Here is a 20,555-nt window from a genome sequence, read left to right as displayed (position 1 = left end):
GAAGCTCTCTGGAAGAGCCTTCCCTTAGCCACCAACAAAGACAATCTATCTCTAGCATTCGCGCCTTGAAACACTTGTGTATAGGCGCGTTATAAATGCCATATCATACCATATCATATCATCCCTCAATTATAAAGAGTCTATCCTTCAGGCAAAAAAAGACACTTACAACAACCGCATCATAAAAGCCAAATCCAGCACAAAAGAACTCTTTAAATACTCAAAGAGTTAGAATTCCCGGCCCCACCTCCAGACTCATGCACTAAATATGCTACCTGGCGCACCAGTATCCAGAATGCTTTTCTGGGGAAAATCACAATGGTACAAGAGAAAATAGAAGCAAAAAAACGTAGCCTCTCCCCAGACAACTCCCCCTCGACCCCACCCATGCCACCCACAAACAACATCAAACCTTTCAACTTCTCCCCCCTATCTATTAAAGAGGTCGAGGACATCATCTCAAAACTAAAACCTTCAAGATGTCAGGGTGACATCTGCCCGGCGCCAATCACTAAAGAAGCAGCCAAAGAACTGGTTCCATTCATCACATCCTTTATTAATGCGTCTTTTGAAACCAGCTTTCTCCCGAATAACCTTAAAGACGCGTGGGTCCTCCCACTCCTAAAAAAACGAACTTGGACCCTAATATCCCCACAAACAATAGACCCATCGCTACAGTGCTGTTTCTATTGAAAATCTTGGATAAAGCAGCCTACCTGCAGATCCAAGAACTCCTAGAAGCAAATAACTTCATGGGCCTTAGACAATCCAGGTTCATACTCAAACACAGCACTGAAATGGCCCTAATTGAACTCAAGACACAAATGGAAAATGGAAAGGACAGAGGCAAACTTGCCCTCCTTTTGCTACTAGACATGTCAGCTGCATTCGACTTAGTAAATCACAAAGGCCTCTGCAACCATCTCACCTCTGCAGCATATTTCTCAGACAGGGTTAACGCCTGGATCCAATCCTTCCTTAACAATAGATCATTGAGAGTATTTGCACCCTCGGCCAGCGCTGAACCAGCGTCAGTCTCATGCGGAGTCCCACTAGTATCCTGCGTCTCCCCTACCTTATATAATGTGTTCACAAAACCATTGTTTGATGATCTTGATTATTTGGGTGTCACATGCATTAATTATGCTGACGACACCCAAATACTGATCCCACTGACCGGAGACTACCCAAGCTTGGATGGCTTAGCATGGACTTTGTCTAAATGATGATAAACCAGAAGTACTCCTCTTAGGTTCCCAATCCAAACTCAATAATCTTGATGAGCAATTCAACTCCTTTAACATTGATGGTAACAACATCAAAGTCTCAAAGGAAATGAAAACTTTAGGCATTTACATTGGCCCTCATTACGACCCTGGCGGAAATCGAAAAACGATGGCGGAAATGTAATACCGCCATCGAATACCGCTCGGTGCGATTATGACCCGTCACCGTAAAGTACGATGCCATCAGCGACACCGTAGTGAACGCCAACGCTAACTGCACCAAGTACGCGCACGCGCGCCATGCAAAACCGTAATTACCACCATGGCGCAACGGTACGCGAATGCTGACCCTAGCGGACATTTACTTAACGCCATCAAGCATGGCGGAAAGTACCATTCCGCCATGGTGAGAATTACGGCATCGTGAACCAACCGTAAATGGCCCTACTGAGTGCCTGTACACCACTCCCTGCCCACATTGCACAACACCTCGTAGGTGCAATGAAGTTACACAATGCAACCAGTGAAATGTACAAGTCACCCATGCATGCCAACGAACAAATGAATGTAGGGGCTCCAAGTGCCATGTGAGTGGCCATCCATATTTGGCATGGCACCATTGCCGTACTGATGCAGCACAGGCACGTGAAGGTTCAAGTACAGCAATATGAACTGAAACATGAGACAAAACAACAACAGGCCCCCATCGCTTGACACCAGTGTAAGGCAACATTCAAAGCAGTATCCTGAGGGAGACTGCACCAGCCCTGTACCCTTGCCAGTAAACAAACCAACCATCAGCATAAGCATGTACCACACAAGTTGGCAGAGTGACTGAGCAGCCAGGCTCATCTCAAGAGGGGCCAATGGGAGCTGCAGGGCACAGATGGCACGAATACAGAAGCTATTCCAATGGACATGACCTCAGTCTCCCTCCAAGAAACGCACGCAAACACAGGCACCTGTGACCAGCCATTTTCTGATAATCACATCATTACACCAATCCACCTGGCTGACCGGCATCTGTTACACAAAAGCTAATCCCCCGCCCCTGAGCATGACATCATTAAAACAGTCATAATGGCAGGCCCCATCCCTGACCTTACTGGGCTTCGTAGGCAAACGGGGCCAGTACAGTACCACGCAACTATACTCAGAAGCCGGAACCCAATGCAGATCTCCTCACAATACACCGCTCCACAAATAGGAATATGCTACATTACTTGCAAAGAATAACGCTACACGGTCGAAATCAGAATCAAATTTTAATGCACATCAAATTCACCAAGCCCATACAGCTATTAGGTCATAAACTCCAAAATATTTTTCATTACTGTGGGCTGCATCCGCAATAAATGACCAGCTTCTTCTTGTGTGACGCCCTGTTCCTTCATGGTACACAGGGGCTACATTCACGTTCAAAAAGGCAACATGGAAGCGACGAGAACCGCAGGGCCGTCCCATTAGGTAGGCACTAGTCCAGCTGAAAGGTTGATATGTAGCTCCTAGCCACTAGTACTGCGTAAGGGCATGTGGCCCATTGGCGATCGTCCCATAAGATCGTAATGGTGCTCCACTGATTAACTCGAAGCAGCAGGTGTTGGGAGTAAAAGCCATCTGCAGGAGTGGCATACAGATGGCAGCGGCAAAAGGGGAGGAGATACCTGTCACCCAAATGAAATGAAAAAGAATAGCATGGGCATCAGAACTTCATTTGTATTACTCACTTCAATGATCACACTAAATCTACAGCCATATGCATGCTAGCCCACTCAAAAGGATTATTTCCACCCAAATATCACTTGCGAATCATAACTATATAAATCGAGGTGAAAACACTATTACAAACGAGTGTTTGTGTGCATGCGTCTGTTAAGACAGAATCCATTAGATGGGATTAGTAACGTGCATAGACACAAGTGTTTGAAGGCGCGTCGAAACAGGGAGGGTTCAACAAGGGCAGATAGACGATGGTCCCACTATGGCAGCTCTGCATCACATAGCGCAGGGGAAGGGGATAGATTCCGAAAAGCCATGTACATGGCAAACTCTCAATTAAATCATCTGTCCATGCATCCATACATCATTCCCTCATCCCGGTATGAAAACGCCTGATTATTTACTCACATCACATTTGAAATTTCCATTGAGTCTGTGCGTAATGCAGTCTGCAAAATCCACTGTGCTCCAGGCCGGAATTCTAGTGTTGTGAAGTAACATGTATTTGGGAACGTCCTGCCTTATCGTCGACTACGCTATTGCGCATCCCATACTATTCATATCAATCATTGCATTCTCGCCATGGCCCCTGTCCCAAGGACATTAAACAATAGAACGTTATATTTGCAGTCAGACCTGTGGGCGTCTCCTCGCCGCTAGCTGAAAACCGAAAGCGCTGTCCTTCGAATTCCTCATTTGCAACATCACGTCGATAAGGCATCTGTGACCGCTTGAAATCACAAATTCATCCATGTAGTGCGGCAGTGTGTGAAAATGGCAACTGGCCTCACTCACAAATGGGACGCCCCGCCCGTCGGTGAACCTCGGTACAGTGCTGCATGAGGGTCCACCGTTAATTGAGTACTACATTCCACTGACCCTTCACAAATTTGTTCGCGACTGCAAAGATAGTATGTGAAACAATGGGACCATAGCAGAATGAACATACAAGACAATATTTCACTGCCATCGGGATTAAATACATGATTGTAATAGCAAGATGCCATGCGTCACATTGCAGCGTTGTGTGCGGGACGTGCTCGCCCAAAGGGGATTGCAGCTGGCACAGGTGGAATGAATCACCACAGGTGGAGGCTATACAGCCTGAAAACACATAAATTGCACACCCAACCCCCTCCCTCAACCACACCCACTCCAAAATGCTACCGGCAGGACTAGCGATGTTGGCCCTGGGGGACCTGATAGCACTGCAAGTACTCCAACTTCAAGAAGAAGACGAACACCAACTACTACAACAACCGGCCGCACAGAGGAGACGCAGGAGGAGGAGGAGGGCAAGGCAGGGCCAGCAAGGCCCACCAGCACAGCCACTACCACCACGCAGGCAGCCCGCAATCCCACGCCTCCGAGCTCATCCGTTCAACCTCACTGCTGAGCAGATCCACACCCTCTACCGTTTGGACCGGGACACCATAACCGCCATTGTGAACATGACACACGCTGACCTTGTCAGCATGATAGATAGCCCAACCGCCATCCCACCCCTACTGAAGGTGGTGTCTGTACTCCACTTCCTGGCCACAGGCACCTACCAGCACACAGTCGGACAGTTGCATGGCATTTCACAGCCACTGTTCTCACGGACACTATCGCAAGTGCTCGATGCCCTCCTGAAGCACGCAGACGACTACATCTCTTTACCACGCTCGGAGCAGGAGATTACAAACACAAAAGTGGGATTCCATGCACTTGCCGGCATACCGGGTTGCATTGGTGCCATCGACTGCACCCATGTGGAATTGGTTGTCCCACATGCCATGGAGGCCCAGTACCGCAACCGGAAACAATATCATTCTCTTAATGTACAGATGGTGTGTGACTCCAACAGGATCTTTACACATTGTTGTGCCCGATTTCCTGGATCAACCCATGATTCTATGGTCTTGAGGAACTCTACAATACCACGCTACATGGAGCGACACGCAGGGAACAGATCCTGGCTACTCGGTGAGTCTCATTTCATGCATGATAATGTGGGGTATGTGATGCGGCAATGACCTGGCAGGAAGGGGGGGGGATGCGTACGTAGCAATGTCATTCCACAAACATCCTTTATTGTCCACATACAGGTGATGCCGGGTATCCACTGAAGAGATGGCTCCTTACACCACTCCGGAACCCACAGAACCAGCATGAGGAGGACTACAACCATGCCCACTCACGTACCCGTGTAGTCATAGAACAGGCATTCGGCCTACTGAAGGCTCATTTCCGCTGCCTCAGCAGGTCTGGCGGGGCACTCCTGTACCGCCATGAGAAGGTTGCAAAGATGGTCATGGCATGTGTCATGCTACACAACATGTGCGTACGTAGAAATGTGCCCATGCCCCCTGACGCAGAACTGCAAGCACCTGAAGATGGTCATGATGAGGGTGGGGATGTGGCAGCACCTCAAGGAGTCCGCGAGGCACAGGAGGCCCGTGAAATTCGTCAGAATATCATAGATTCATGCTTCTAGCACTCACGCCTGGTGGCTGATACATGGACACGGGACTTGTGGCACTGTGTGTGTCTGGAACATGCACAATGTGGACTGTACGCCAATAAAGGCCTCGTACACAAAGATCAATGTCCACACATCTCATTGGATGATTATGTAATGTTTATAGCATATGTGAAATTATATTACACACCCCATCGACCCGCCACCCAAGAAAGCCCAACACCCCCCCTCCACCCTCCTACCTCCCCCCCGAACACCAGTGTCCAAAGATGCTCCTTGTCAGTGGGCAGACGCTATTGCAAGCCCCCTCTCCGGGTATCAGGGGCACCCCTGCCTGTGGAGCGCAGGTTCCTCCCAGATCTACGTTGGGGGCTGCCCTGGACGGAACTTGCAACGGATGATGTCTCTGCCTGCTCACATCCATGCATGTCCCTAAGGGTTTGTGAGAGCTCAGTGAGCACACGGCGCACAGTGGCAAGTTCACCACATACGTCTTTGGACGTCGCATGCAGTTCCCCCCTCAGGCTCTCGGTGCTTCTCTCCATTTGTACCCTTAGTGTCTCTGTACTTCTCTCCATTTGTACCCTTAGTGTCTCTGTACTTCTCTCCATTTGTGCCCTAAGTGTCTCAGTAGATGTTTCTATGACTGCCTTAGAACCCCCACATTCATCAGCATGCTCCTTGAGGAGCGTGGCCAGTTGCTGCTGTTGCACGATCACCTGGTCGAGGGACTGTTGCCTCTGCTGGGCCATGGCCATTTGCGGTGGTGTCACAGAGGGGCTGATCACCTCATGTTGCCTTGCCACAGGGCTTGTGGGGGATGGCCAGTCGTCGTCTTGTGGGTGCCCCTGCGTGGTATCCTCATGGTGTACGGGAGGAAACAAACAGGGGGATTGAGACAGGTCATGGATGGGTCCTACATCGACAGCACCGTTTTCTGTGTCGGAGCATGCTGCCATTAATGCAGTGTCACCTATGGTGCTGCTGCCACCAGAAGCAGTGCCTTCTGTGGCATCCATTGGGGGGACCTGTGGTGCTGCTGTTGTGGGCATGCTGGCTGCTGGGGTGCCTGTTGAAGTCCCCTTCTGTGTGCTGCCACTTGATTTGTGCTGCTGCCGTGTCTTGATCCGTGCAGTTGAGGTGGAGGGTCTTTGGCCGTTGGTCTTGGCCCTCTTTGCAGGTGTGCTGGTAGGGGTGTCCTGGAGCTCGTCGTTTGAATCGGACCCTGTGGTGGAGTAAAGGAGGGCGAGCGTTATTTATGGGTCTGTGGAAATTGGAATGGCAATGTATCACATGCATTGGGGTGGTACCTGAGGGTGATTTGGGTCAGGGCCTTGGAGGTGGTTTCATTTTTGTGTGGATTGAGGATGCAGTTGTTTTGCAGCCTGCAGTTAGAGTGTGCATGCTGCACGTGTAGAGGGTGTTTTTAGGATTTTTAATTATTTATGTATTTAATGTGAGTTTTAAAGTGCGCTATCAGGCCAATGTATGTGGACGTTCTCCTGGACATGTGTTTCTGTTGCACTATGTGGACACATGGTACTTCACATGATTGGACAATGTGGATTTAGCATTGTTTTATTTGGCCCGCCTACCTGATTCTTCGGATGTCTGCACTCCTTTCTCCATCCCTCCGACTCCCTCTATACTCTCCATTCCAATGGTGGAGGCACAGATTTCTTCCCAGGGGGTCAACTTGATGGGTGATTCCGATCCTCCCCCGGTAGCTGTGGCAATGTTACGGTTGGCTGATAGTATGCTCCGTACGCGTATCCGCAAGTCGTCCCATCGCGTTCTGCATTGCTGTGGGTTGCGGGGTGCGGTCCCCACCGCACTTACCCGCTGTGCCACCAGGGCCCATATGGCCTTCTTGTTCGCAAGTGCCGTCCTGGTCATTTGCGTCGAGAAGACGACGGCAGCATTCTCCTGGAGGGTCTCTGTGAGCACGGTGAGTTCCTCATGGGAGAAGTGGACCTGCCGCTTGCCGTTGCACGCTTTTTTAGCAACTTTTCCCATTTTGATTGTTTTAACTAGGGTGGCTTACGGGTTGGGATGTGTCTCAGGGTCGGATTTGTAATGGTTGTGTTGTGATTCTGATTTTGTAGGTGTACGGCGTGCTGTTTCCCGTTCCGGCCCCATGTTTTTACTTCCATTTCCGTATATTTACGGTCACCGTATTTTGCGATTACCGCTCATTACGGTGACCGCTATGATGGGTGGCGGAATTGCACCTAGGGCGCCGTACGACGGCGGTGAGGGGCGTTTTGGGGACATTTCCGCCATCGCGGACTTTGCACTTCCGCCATGGCGTAATGCTCGTGCCCGATGGGTCGGAATTAGCCGCACTTTACTCCATCGTGCAATGGCGGAAACGCTATTTACGCTATGGCGGTCAGGTCAGTTACTTTCCGCCAGGGTCGTAATGAGGGCCATTGACTCGACACTGAACTTAGCTAGACAAATCAATGCACTAGCTTCATCCACGCCCTACACTTGCAAATTAATCACAGCTTGTTCGCTATTTCCCACGACACCTAACTGTATAACCCTAGCCAGAGATTTAGTGCTATCAAAACTCGATTACTGTAATGCTCTATATTTGGGAACCAACCAACATAACTTAAAAAAGATGCAGGTAATTCTAAACAAAGCCATTAGATCAGCATTAAACATCCTGAGATCACAACACATATCCGAATATAGACACAACCTGAACTGGCTATCGGTCAATCAAAGAATTGCCCTCAAAACTATATCCTTAACTCACAAGTGCCTCACAAACCAAGTCCCTAGCTACATGACTAACAACTTCACTCGTAGCTCGTCAGATCGCCCCACCAGATCTGCACAATCACACTGTCTCAAGATACCAAGATTCAAACTTTAGAAGGCTGGAGGCAGCAGTTTCCCAACTATGGCTGCTAAGAATTGGACTCCCTTCACTTAACGTTAAGATCTGAACCATCCTTTTATATCCTCAGAAAAAAGTAAAAAACATGGCTCCTCACACAAGAGAATTAGATATACGCTCCCTCTTAACAATTGATTGTAAATTCTTGTATTGTATATAACCACGTCCTTTAACCTCACTTCTATGTAACATATGTCATTTTATTATAACCATGTATGGTAACATTTTTATTGTAAACACTTGCAAGAAAAGCGCCCAGATGCCCCAGGGCTCGGCGTGCTCTACAAATAAATAAAATACAAATACAAATACAAATACAACTAGGGAGAAATGGCATATGAGGGTTGTTGCCTGGTTTTTTGCCCCGCCATTAACTGCCCATGGCCATAATCCCTAAGGCCATTCCAACCCAGTTCCTGCCACCACACCACCTTCTCATAGGAATTCTTTGTGCTCACTTTCTTCAAACCTTACCATCAAACTTTGCACTCAAGTGCCTGTCAGTGTTTATTTTTTTCAAAGCAGCTGCAAACCCGCTACTGGTGTAATAAAAATGATCTAACCAATTCTGCCTTCCGCCACTCGATTTATAAGCAGAATGGGTGTCCTTCAGAGATGTCCTGTTAAATACAAGCATTGGCAAAGCCAACAGTTTAAGCTTGTGTATCAATATTAGGCATTCACCAAGATTGAGGAATAGGAATAGCAATATTTAAAATATGTTGTGAAAAACTGTTTTTTACAGAGGTAAGTAACTTATTTTTCTAGTGATCTAATTTCCCATGATGTCATTTCCTGTGGTGTCACCCTATACACATTAGATGGGTCCTACACTTCAATTCCTGCACTTGGCCCCACAAACCCTAGGAATAGCCCTGCATGCAGAGACACAGAGACAAAATCTTTCTGGCAAGCCACTCACACATATAACACACACACACACACACACACACACACAAACACACACTGACATATACTATAGGTTTATTGGCAAGTGGATATTTTTATTTGTACTTCTTTATCAACTTTCACAATGGCATTCGGTGTGCCTTTTAAACTCCCCCCATCCACCCCAGGCATCAAATTATCTTTGAGAAAGCCAAAAGAGTGGGCATCTTGGAACTTCAAACGTTTCTAGATTGACCTGCCAGGCATTTATTATTAAATTGCTTTGCTTTGACTTAGCAAGGTGAGAATCGCTCTCCAGTTATAAAAATATTGGCTATTTTTTGCATGTGATGGGTTGGAGAGGAGACCTGTGCTTAATATGACATTTTTTAATTATTATTATTATTATTATGGTATTTATTGAGCGCAAACCTAGTTTCGAGAAGCAATGGAGCACTTTAAGAGGTATACAACAGAACATATGCATAATTTAGCACTTTTCAGAGGTCACAACAGACCCCAGCGGGGGTAGGACACAGTCGTGCACAGGGGGTTACAGCTATGCAAGATGGTGGGGAAGAGCGGGACGGATGGCATCTAGCAAATCAGGTGGCTCGGGGGCGACGTGATGGCCTCGGTGTGAGGAGGAGATACTCCTTGAAGAGGTCCCCTGTCCCCTGTCAGATTTTATGTATCTCCTACACCCCTGCACTGGAGTAACTCATTCCCTTCTCTGTGAAGGAAAATATCTAATGTCAGGCATTGTCATGAATGCGCAGGGATTTTCGGGGCAGTAAATGTATTTCTATTTACAGACAAATAACCAATTTCTATAGGTAAACACGACATGTGTATGCCTTTATTATTCTCTAGATAAACACTGGTAAACAAACTAGAGTGTGACTTGATGACAAAACTTAACATGATGATATCTTTTACTGATGAAGGGATAGTGTGTTCTACTCCAGGAATGCATTATGTAAATGTGAGGGAGCTCATACTAGCATTCACAGGAAAGAAAGCCCTATGTGGAGTACCTCTAGACGAGGAAGTGTTTTTGTATGGAGTGACTATCTTATCATCATGGTTGCCTAAATTGATCAGCAGGCTACTGAGGATGCCTGATACGTTTTTGTTCAGGTCAGAGATTCCTATGGATGACGAGGAAGGGCAAATTATGCCTCTGGAATTAGAAGCAGCAATTGTAAGAGAAGAATGGGTGATGCTTCATGGGATAGACGATGAGGCAAGCGGATGGAGAACAGTGATATGCCTCGATGAAGGATATAGGTTGACAGATTTGACGGACAAGGAGCTACTTAGGGATGACTATTCGAATGAGGAGGCAGTATTTTTCATAAATCTCACTTATTGGATTAAGGTAGGGAATGTAGAAATACCACAGAGAATGGCAGTGGTAAAAAATAAACCGCCATTTCTTCAGGAACTCTCAGAAAAAGTACCAAGTATCTTATGGACTACAAGTCCATATGACGTGGGTTTACTGAAAAGAGTGGGAGCAGTAAAGATAAAGCTCCCGCCAGGAGAAATTCTGCTATGTGCAAAACAGTATCCCATGTCTAGAGAACCATGTCCATTTAATGAAACAAGGCATTTTGGTACCATTTGATTCCCTGTGTAACGCAGCCATGTACCCAGTCAAGAAATCAATGGGGAGAGGGTCGTGGAGATTCATTCTCGACTTGAGACCACTAAACAATATAGTCGAAGCAGAATTTTCTTTAGTTCCTAATCCTGCGCAATATTGTGTAATATCCCATCGAAAGCAAAGTATTTTACTATTGTACATTTAAAAAATGCATTTCTCTCGCTTCCCCTTCATGAAGACTCACAAGATTTGACTTCCTTTTCACAGAGAATGATTAATCTGAAACATACTCGTTTGCTTCATGGGTACTGTTAGTCTCCATCAATTTTTAATAGAGTCCTTGAAATCGACTTGGGTAATGTTCAACTTGAAAGTACCATAATTCAATATATTGATGACATTTTAGTGTGCAGTGAGACAGAAGAAAGATGCAGAGAAGACTGTCAAACTTATGGCTATACTGACAGAGAAGGGGTACAATGTGGATAAGGAGAAATTACAATATTGCCAAGAAGAAGTACTGTATATAGGACAGTTGATCTCACACGAAGGGAGAAAAGTGACACCTGAAAGGGCAGAGACTATTATGAGGACTGAAAAGCCAAAAACAGTGAGACAAATGTAACAATTTTTAGGCCTATGCAATTATTGCGGGGCCTGGGTCTTTGATTACAGTACATATATTCAACCACTTTTAAAAGGGCTTAAAGAGGCACAGATGGCTAAAAATAAATTAATATGGTCAGAAGAGATGACTGAAGGATTTCATTAATTTAAAAAGCCGACCAGCACAGCCCCTGTGTTGGGGATAACAAATTACAGTGAAGAACTTTACTTATTATCTCATTCAAATGGAGAAGTCATGACAGCAGTGCTCACACAGCAATCAATATTAGGACATGGCCATAAACCATTGGCTTATTATAGTGGGGTCTTAGATCCAGTCGTGAAAGGACATTATCTTGTGAGCAATCTTTGGCAGCAGCTGCCCCTGCAATCGAAAAAGCCTCAAGCATGGCCATGGGGTGTTCTGTAACGTTATACATGGAGCATGCTTTATTCGCAATTTTGGAAAAACCCAAAAACACATTGACCACATAAAGTGCGTCAGGATATGAGGTCATTATCTCAAACCCTGCAATTCAAATTGTTTGGTGTAGGACAGTGACTCGAGCAATGTTTATAGCTGAATCTGCGGGCGAAGATGATGATATGCATGATTGTGCAACGTATAACAAGTGTTATGATGATATTCTTCAAGTTCTCTAGGGATTAGGGAAGTGGTCATCATTGATGGGCCATTAAGAATTGACCAATAGAGTGGGGTGATACATTCAGAATCGACAGTGGTAAAGCTGAACCGAGAGGTTCATTTGAGGTAATGATTAGTAGGAGATTATCCCCAAATTATTCAGCACAGGCTACAGAATTAGCCAAGCTTATTGATGCGCTGTACTCTGACTCCGCTTGTGTGATGTCAACTGTACACGCAGGCTTGTCGCGTTTGAAAAGGAGGGGTTTCCTCCATGCAGAGGGCACTCAAATGCCACATGCAAGATTATTAGAAAGATGTATTGAAGCTGTGAGTTTCACAGAGACCATAGCAATTGTAAAATGTGCAGCCCAGTCAAAGAGAACACATTTAATCTCCCACGGAAATGAAGCTGCAGATTTAGAGGCCAAAATAGCAGCCTATTACTGACCCATATTTGAGAGTGAAGTAAAGAATATAAAGTAGGCAACAGGGCGACGATGCATGTTGGTTAAGGAAGGATTTAACAAGACGTCCATTGTGCAGTTAATTGAAATACAAGGACAAGCATCGCAGGAAGAAAAAGAGTTATGGAAAAAATTAATATGTTCTCTATCCCCTACTGAGGCACTTTAGAGACAGGACAGCACTGGAAAGCCAGTTATGCCCCTAGCATTATTTTTTTTTTATATAATATTTTATTGATTTACAACAAACATACAACATCCAACCACCTTCCCGCCACCCCCATAGCCCAAGTAGACTGTTGCACCCTGCTTGTCGTGCCATTTCGTAGTCAATATAGTAACTGTGTAGTTCTTGCTATATTTCCCATTACCCTCCCAGTCGCCCTCCTCTCACATGGCTTGAGTTCTTAGTTCTGTCCCTCTTCCCATTTCCCCTAGATCTTGGCAGTCTTGGCCGGGCATCCTCATGCTGTATATATTCTGTGTTCCCTTGCAGCACAATTGTCCATCTCGGCCGACCACTGTGCTAGGGTCGGGCATTCTGGGGCTCCCCACTTTTGTGCAATGTCTCTTTTTATCAGGCCCATCGCTGTGGCTAGAAAAATACTCTCCCATTTGTTCGAGATGTTTTCATCTGGGACCCCTGATAGTAATGTTGTGGGTTCCACCGCCACTTTTCAGCCCAGGATCCTTGTCAGTGTTTGGCAGCATTGGCTCCAGAAGGTTTTGATCCGGGGGCATTCCCAGAGGAGGTGGATAAAGGTGCCCTCCTCTCTTCGGCATCTCAGGCAGTTGGGATCTGTTGCTCGCCCCCAGCTGAACAGAGCCACACAGGGATAATAAACCCGGTGGAGTATTTTGAGTTGAACCAATCGGATTTTGGCGTCTATTGCGATACATAAAGACTTGGACCCAGTCCTCAGGATCTATGGTGCCAACATCCCTTTCCCACTTAGTTTTCAGGCTAGCCAACTCCGGAGTAGCAAATGCATTTATGCAGGATGGTTGTGACTTTGGTGGGAATGTATTGTGTGAGTAGGTTGCGTTCCAGTGGCGAGCAGTCAGGTGCATCGATAAGTGCCTGCCTGTGACCATTGAAGGCGTGTGTCAGTTGTATATATCGATATCGCTTGGTCTCAGGAATCTCGAAGTTCTGTTGGAGTGTCTCGAATGGGAGGATAGAGCCATTCTTTATGACATCACCTACTGTGGTTCTCCCAGCCTCCGCCCAGCGAGTCTGTTCAACTAATTTCCGCACTTCTGTGAGCATATAATTATGCCGTAGTGGTTATCTTATGCCCCCTGCCTATGTGAGTGTGTGCCTGTTGCCAAGTGATCGTGATCTGTGCTGTTGTAGTTCGTGGAGGGGGTCTGGGGAGGGCTTGGTGTAGTATGTCACGTGGCTGGGTGCTTTGGACGATGGGCATCTCTGTTTTTAATGTGTGGGAGTTTGTGGTCCCCATGAAGCAAATTATTGACCACGTTTAGCTGGCTAGCCCAGTAGTAGGATCTAAGGTGTGGGAGTACGATGCCCCCTTCCCAGATGGATCTTTGTAGCGTGGCCAGCGCAATGCGGGGTTGCCTGCCTTTCCATATCAGTTTTCTGAGGAGGCATTCCACTCGGGTAAATTCTGTGTCTTGGACCGCTAATGGGGCGTTTTGGAGAACATATAGAAAGCGCAGGAGTGCCATCATTTTAAAGAGCGCTGCCCTGCCCATAAGTGTAAGGGTGAGGAGCATCCAGTGTTTCACATCCTCTGCGAAACGATCAGTTAGTGGGTGCAGATTACCAGACACATAGTCTATGAGGCTGCCAGAGCCCCAGATACCCAGGTAATGAAAGCCTTCCTTCTCTACCTGATATGGAGTGTCTCGGGGAATCGCCAGATTGCCACCATTAACTGGAAAAAGGACCGATTTCCCCTAGTTTACTTTCAGGCCGCTAAAGTCAACAAAGGCAGACAGCATCCGGGTTATTATCGGGAATGCATGGTTTGGGTCCCTCAGGTATATTAGTAGGTCGTCCGCGTACAGGGACACCTTATCTTCTCGCCCCTCCGGCCATTAGAACCCGTGCGTTGTGGTGGTGTGTCAGAGCAATTGGGCTAGTGGTTCAATTGCCAGGGCAATGAGGAGGGGGGACAGAGGGCAGCCCTGCCAGGTGCCCCTGTCCAGTGGGAAGGTTCTAGAGGACCAGCCATTTACCCTGACTTCTGCTTGTGGGTTTTCGTATAGGAGCCCAACCCATTTAAGAAAGGTTTCCCCAATGCCCATGCGCCTCATTGTTGCCCATAGGCTGCCCCATATCACTGAGTCAAACGCCTTCTCAAAATCAATCGCAAGGAGGGCGAGTGGTGGTTCGAGAGTTGGGGCTCGCTCCAGGAGTAAGTGGAGCCGCCAAAGATTCATCCTTGTCGATCTATGCAGCATGAAGCTACACTGGTCAGGATGGATTAGAGTGGATATGAGCCTGGTGGCTAGTGCTTTAGCTAGAATGTTGTCCTCACCGTTGATAAGTGATATCCGCCTATTGTTTGGGAATAACCACAATGCTGGTCCGTCGTAGTCCCGCGGGAGACTCCCTTGTTCTCTGGCCGCAATGAACTTCTTATGAAGGGGGGTCATCATCTTGTTGCTGCCTAGTTTGCTCCATGTCTCGACCAGAAATCCGTTAGGACCCGGTGTCTTCCCGGATTGTAGTTGGGTCATGGCCTCTGCGATTTCATTTTCCTGTAGGTCCCTATCCAAGTATGCTCGCTGTTGTTCCAACAATTGCGGGAGGTCGATCTTGTCTAGGAAGGACGGATCTGTTGGAGATGTTGGGGATATATAGAGGTTGGCGTAAAATTCGGCAAATGCCTCTGCTATATCCGGGCCTGTTTGGGCTGGTGCGTTCTGGCCATTGACGATCTGCCTGACATGTCTATGCCCCTCTTCGTGTTTCTCCAGCCAGGACAGCAGTTTGCCCGCCTTATCACCACATTCATAAATTCTAGTTTTTGATTCCCTATGCGCCTGTTTTTCGTTGTCTTGTGCCGTATTGTGGAGGGCTTCCCTAGCTTTCAGAAGAGCGTGGTATATGTCTGGGGTAGCCTCCGATATGTATCTAATCTCCCATTCCTCCACTTTTTTCTCTGCCTCCGCTATTTTCCTCTGGTGCTCTTTTCTTTTGTTGCACGTCCTTGCAATCATTTCCCCTCTGAGTACTGCTTTATGTGCCTCTCATAATATGACGGGATCCTCTAAAATACCTGCATTTTTTTCAAAGTATTCGTCGGATTTCCCCGTAATATACTCTATGAAGTCAGGGAGACCCAGGTAGTAGCTGTTCAGCCTCCATGTCTTAGGGGGTAAGGGTTGATCCGTGCAGAGTTTAATCTCCAAAGGAGAGGGATCGGAGGTAACCTTGGGGGAGCAAATCTACGTTAGTTACTCTGTACGCTTCGGGAGTCGGGAGGAAGAAGTAGTCTAATCTGGATAAGGATGCGTGGGCGCCCGAGTGAAAAGGAGATCTGTGAGGTGGTGTTCCCTCCATACATCGCTTAGGCCTAGAGCAGATGTGAAGGTCGCCAGTCTTGTGGGTATATCTGGATTGCGATTCCAGATGTGGGTCTGGTCTCGAGTGTTGTTCATTACATCGTTGAAGTCCCCTCCCAGGATCAGCAACTCCGATTGTTGTTGTGCGAGCAGAGTGTTCACCTCTCTCAAAAGACCTTCCCCCAGCCCAGGCTAATGTGGTTAGTGTTTCTCCCCAAAGTGTGCCCTGTATCATCACATACCGACCGCAGAGGCCCTGTTCCACTGCGCGCAGTTCGAACAGAAGACACCTTTGGAGGAGGATCAGGAGTCCCCGGGATCCCATCGTATACCCTGCATGGAACGCTCGACGATAGTTTGTTCTACAGAAGAACTGGTAGGTGGAGCCTGCCAAGTGGGTCTCAGTAAGGAGAGCCATGTTCAGGGAGCGCCTGTTGAGAAATTGAGCTATGAGGCACCGTTTGATGCTCGAGCCCATGCTGTTTACATTCCAAGTGAGAAGTGTGAGAGGCTTATAACGTTCCGAGGTTGTCATTGGGGCATGTGCGGTCTCAATGTGCAGCCCAGGGTGGTTCCGCATTGGCCTCCATGTCTAAGAGGTTGAGGTATTATGTGTAGTGGGCGACTGGTGCATTTGCTGGTGAGGATGTTGCGGTGGTGCAGGGTGGGAGTATGTGTGGCAGGTGCATAGTGCGTAGTCGGAATTTGGTTGATAACAAATTGGTGTAACGTCTCAAAACATAAACATTGGGAAACATCTTATCTACCCCGCTCCCTATACTCCTCCCCAACTTGAAGTATCTGTCGCCCGAACTTCACTGGTGCTTAAAAACTATGTCGCCAGGTCAACTTGAATCGTGTAAACTTTCCCTGATTTCCCACAGACTTACAGTTCCTGTTGTGGGTCTGGTGTCTTGGGTCGGGGGCTGTGGTGGCTGCCCATGGTATGGCGTTTTCGGTGAGAAGAGCATGTGGTCGCTCAGGGCATTTGTCTGGGCCAGGGGCGTGCCTCGGTTTCGTTCACCAAAGTCAGGTGCGCTGTTCCTGGGTTTTTGCTGAGGAGGGACAGGCCACGGAGTGTATCACTATTCCCTTATGTTTTTTACTTTCTTGTTTCCCCCCTCATTTGTCGTGTTCCTTCTGTAACACCGCTAAGTGTCTGTGTCTCTGTCTGGTTCATCTTGGATCCCCGGTACAGGCTGTCGGGCAGATCTCTCTCTTCGCGGGCGTGGTCCCAGTCTTCCTCTGGGGTTTGGATCGTCCCTGGTCCAGTCCCCGTCAATGTGATTCTCTGCCCAATTCCAAGCTTCCTGTGGATCCATGAAGTGGACCGTTTTACCTTCATGCTGGATCCTTAGCTGGGCTGGGAAGAGCATCCCTTATTTCACATTCATGGAGTAAAGTTTTTTTTTTAAGTGCTCGAAGGATTGTCTGGCTTTTTGGACTTCACGGGTGTAGTCCGGAAAGAAGGCGATTCTGACTCCGTTGTATGTTACTGTCCCCTTTGTTCGGGCCATTTGTAGAATGGCATCCCTGTCGTGGTAGTTGAGAAGCCTGGCAATGACTGTTCTGGGGGATGCGCCCGGGGTTGGGCGACCTGCTGGTATTCGGTGCACGCGTTCCACTGAGACGAAGTTAGAGAATGACTTTGGTGCAAAGAGATTGGCCAGCCACTGTTCCAGGAACAGTTCCATGCTGGGTCCTTCTGTCCGTTCCGGCAGTCCAAGAATATGAATGTTGTTACGATGGGATCTACCCTCTCCTTTGTCAACTCTCGCTTCCAGGGTCTTCAGTCAGGTCAGGGCCTGTGACAGCTGTTGGTGCACCCCTCTGAGGTCATCCTCCACCCCAGATACTCGTTGCTCCACTTCCCCAGTCCGGGACGATAGTTTCTGGAGGTTGTGACGCAAGAACGATACTTCAGCGGAGATGCTGTTCATTTTCTTCTCCATCAAGGAGCGGGAGTTGGCAATGACGGCCATCACATCTTTTAGTGTCAGGGATTCGTCCTTTGGGGCGCAGGTCGCCTCGGGTCACACAGTGGCCGTTGTGGCCGGTGTGCTTGTGGCATACTGATCCATGGTGCTTTGCGTGGCTGTTTTTTTATCCTTACCTTTGCCCATGCTGCCACCCAGCACAGATCCGTTGTGCCTTGGGATTTCAGAAAGTGTGTTTTTCTTCAGTCCAGGGTCCGAGCACCTGTGTTGCTTGTGTATCTGGCATCTGAATGGTGTGTGGGTGCGGCTTTGGCTTCCCCGGCCAGTACTCTATTGCTCATTCCACACACCCTCGTTGTGTGTGTGGTGCCCACATGATCAACATGACCATCCCCCACTAGTGTGGGGGGTTGTTGTCCTAAGAGTTCAGTGTTCTGGGGGTGTCCTCGGGTTTGCGGGTCGCAGCAGTGGTTTCAGGTAGAGGTAGGCACTTTGGTCCTCTCGGTTGCTCCAGTTCCGGTTGCCAGTGTGGGTGAAAAGGAGCGTGGGATTGTTATCGTGACCTCCGACCAGGCGAGAAGGTGGTGAGGATGACTACCTTCAGATCTGATGGCAGTAGTCGTAGTTCCTATGTTCGAGTGGGGGACAGTCTGGGCAGCCGGGTGGGGACTACACTTCCATGCGCAGGGGGCACCCGTGTTTGTCAGACAGTTCTGCCTCTTCCACTGGAATCGGTTTTGCGACCCCGTTCCTCCGCTGTCACCGGGGAGGACCTGCTATTTGTATTGAGGTGGGCTTGTTGCTAGGATTTTCCACCTGCCGGCCGATGTTGCTTCTTGCTGACCCCAGGGGCCTGGGCCACCCCTGTCCACGTTGTGATTGCCAATGGCTTCTGCCACAGAAAGGTGTGGATTGTCCGTTAGTTGGGTCTGCGCGGGGGTACAGACTGTACACGCTCTAGTTTGGCGCATCTTTGCCTACGTGGACAGTAATCCATTGCACAATAGGGGGCTGGGTGTTGTGCAACCAGTGGGGTTCTGCGCTGACCGTGCAGCGGCTTGGGGCTACACTTCTTAGATGTCACTTTCGGTGGGGGGAGTGCTTGGTGCTTGCATTGGGGTTTGGGTGTTCCCTCGTCGGCCGATATGGTGTCTTACTACACTTGGGAGCCCGGCCCGCCCCATTTGTGTTGCAGGTGGTGATGTTCTTTCCCCTCCTCTCCACTGGTACGAAGTGCAGGACCATCCGTTAGGTGGGAGTGGGAGAGTAGACTGTGTTGTGCCCTTTATTTTAGGAGGGGGTAGCCCATGCACGGTGGGGGGGTGCATTTTACGCCAGGCGTTGCGCCGTCAGTGGGCCCAGTCTGTGCCAGGTGAGCCATGGGTGGCTCCGTGGAGAGTGTATCTAGGGAGGGGGGCGCCAGCGGGGGGTCTCCACTACGATTCCTCCCACGTGGGTTATTGCATTCGGCCCCCAGGCGCTTGTCGGTGGGCTGTCACCCTCCCCTGTGTGCACTCACTTGTGTGTGGTTCTGTGCGACCTCGGGCGGGATTGAATCCTCCTCTCTGCTTCTCCGGGCAGGCGCTTCCCGCAGTATGTTGGGGCCCCAGGGAGCACCCAGCTCGGTCGACCCGGCCCCGTTTCTCAGTCGTCAGGTGGATGGCGGGTGGCTGGCCAAGGGGTATCCAGCTCATCACCGCGCTGTTAATCGCGCGCCTCTCCCCACCCATGTGTCTCGGTGCAGGTGGAAGGGGGCACAGCTGGCAGCAGCGCCAGTGTTTGTATCACAGGTTCTCAGCAGTCCCCCCAGAGTCAGTCATGGCATGGTCGCGGGGGTCTCTTTATCTCCACTGTGTCCTTGTTCTTTCCTCATCGGCAATAGGCGTTATTGGGGCCAGCGGATTACGTGAGGCCCCGGTCTCCTTTCTGTTGCTGTCGGGCCGCCACGGCCATTTTGCAGAGGTCCTCACCGGCGGGTGGGAGTTGCATTAGTTTCGGGATATCTCCATCGATGTTAACTTTCCGATTCTTGGAATTCGCCGTCTGTTCCCTGGACGTTCCTCTCTCTACCAGCGTGTTTTTATGTTCTTTTATGCTGCCAAGCAGGTTGATTTCAGGATTTCTGGCGGCGGCCAACGGAGCGCTTAAGCAATCACGTCTTCATCGCTCGCATGTTGGCCACGCCCCACCCCAGCATTATTGAGGGTAATGTTGGAACAGCTTCACTACCCAGCGCCTTGTGACTCGAGAGAGTCTAGCTGCTACTTGCAGAAAAGTGGTTTGTACCGAACCTATCTGAACATGTGGCACAGTTCATTATAAACTGTATCGTGTACCTAAAATGGACTGCAGGACACACTTTGCAAACAGTGAAAGGAGTAATTTCCAGACCAAATTGACCACTCCAGCATCTACAGATCGATTATGTAGACATACTGCAGACATGCAATTGTTATAGGTATATGTTGGGTGTAGTATGTTGCTTTTCTAGATGGATCAAGGCAGGTTCATGCATGCACTCTGAAGCGGTGTGTGCCGCCAAGTT

This window comes from Ambystoma mexicanum, chromosome 5q (genome assembly GCF_040938575.1).
Source record: "Ambystoma mexicanum isolate Mex_15411 chromosome 5q, UKY_AmexF1_1, whole genome shotgun sequence".
Taxonomy (NCBI): domain Eukaryota; kingdom Metazoa; phylum Chordata; class Amphibia; order Caudata; family Ambystomatidae; genus Ambystoma; species Ambystoma mexicanum.
Note: the sequence above shows the minus strand (reverse complement) of the source record.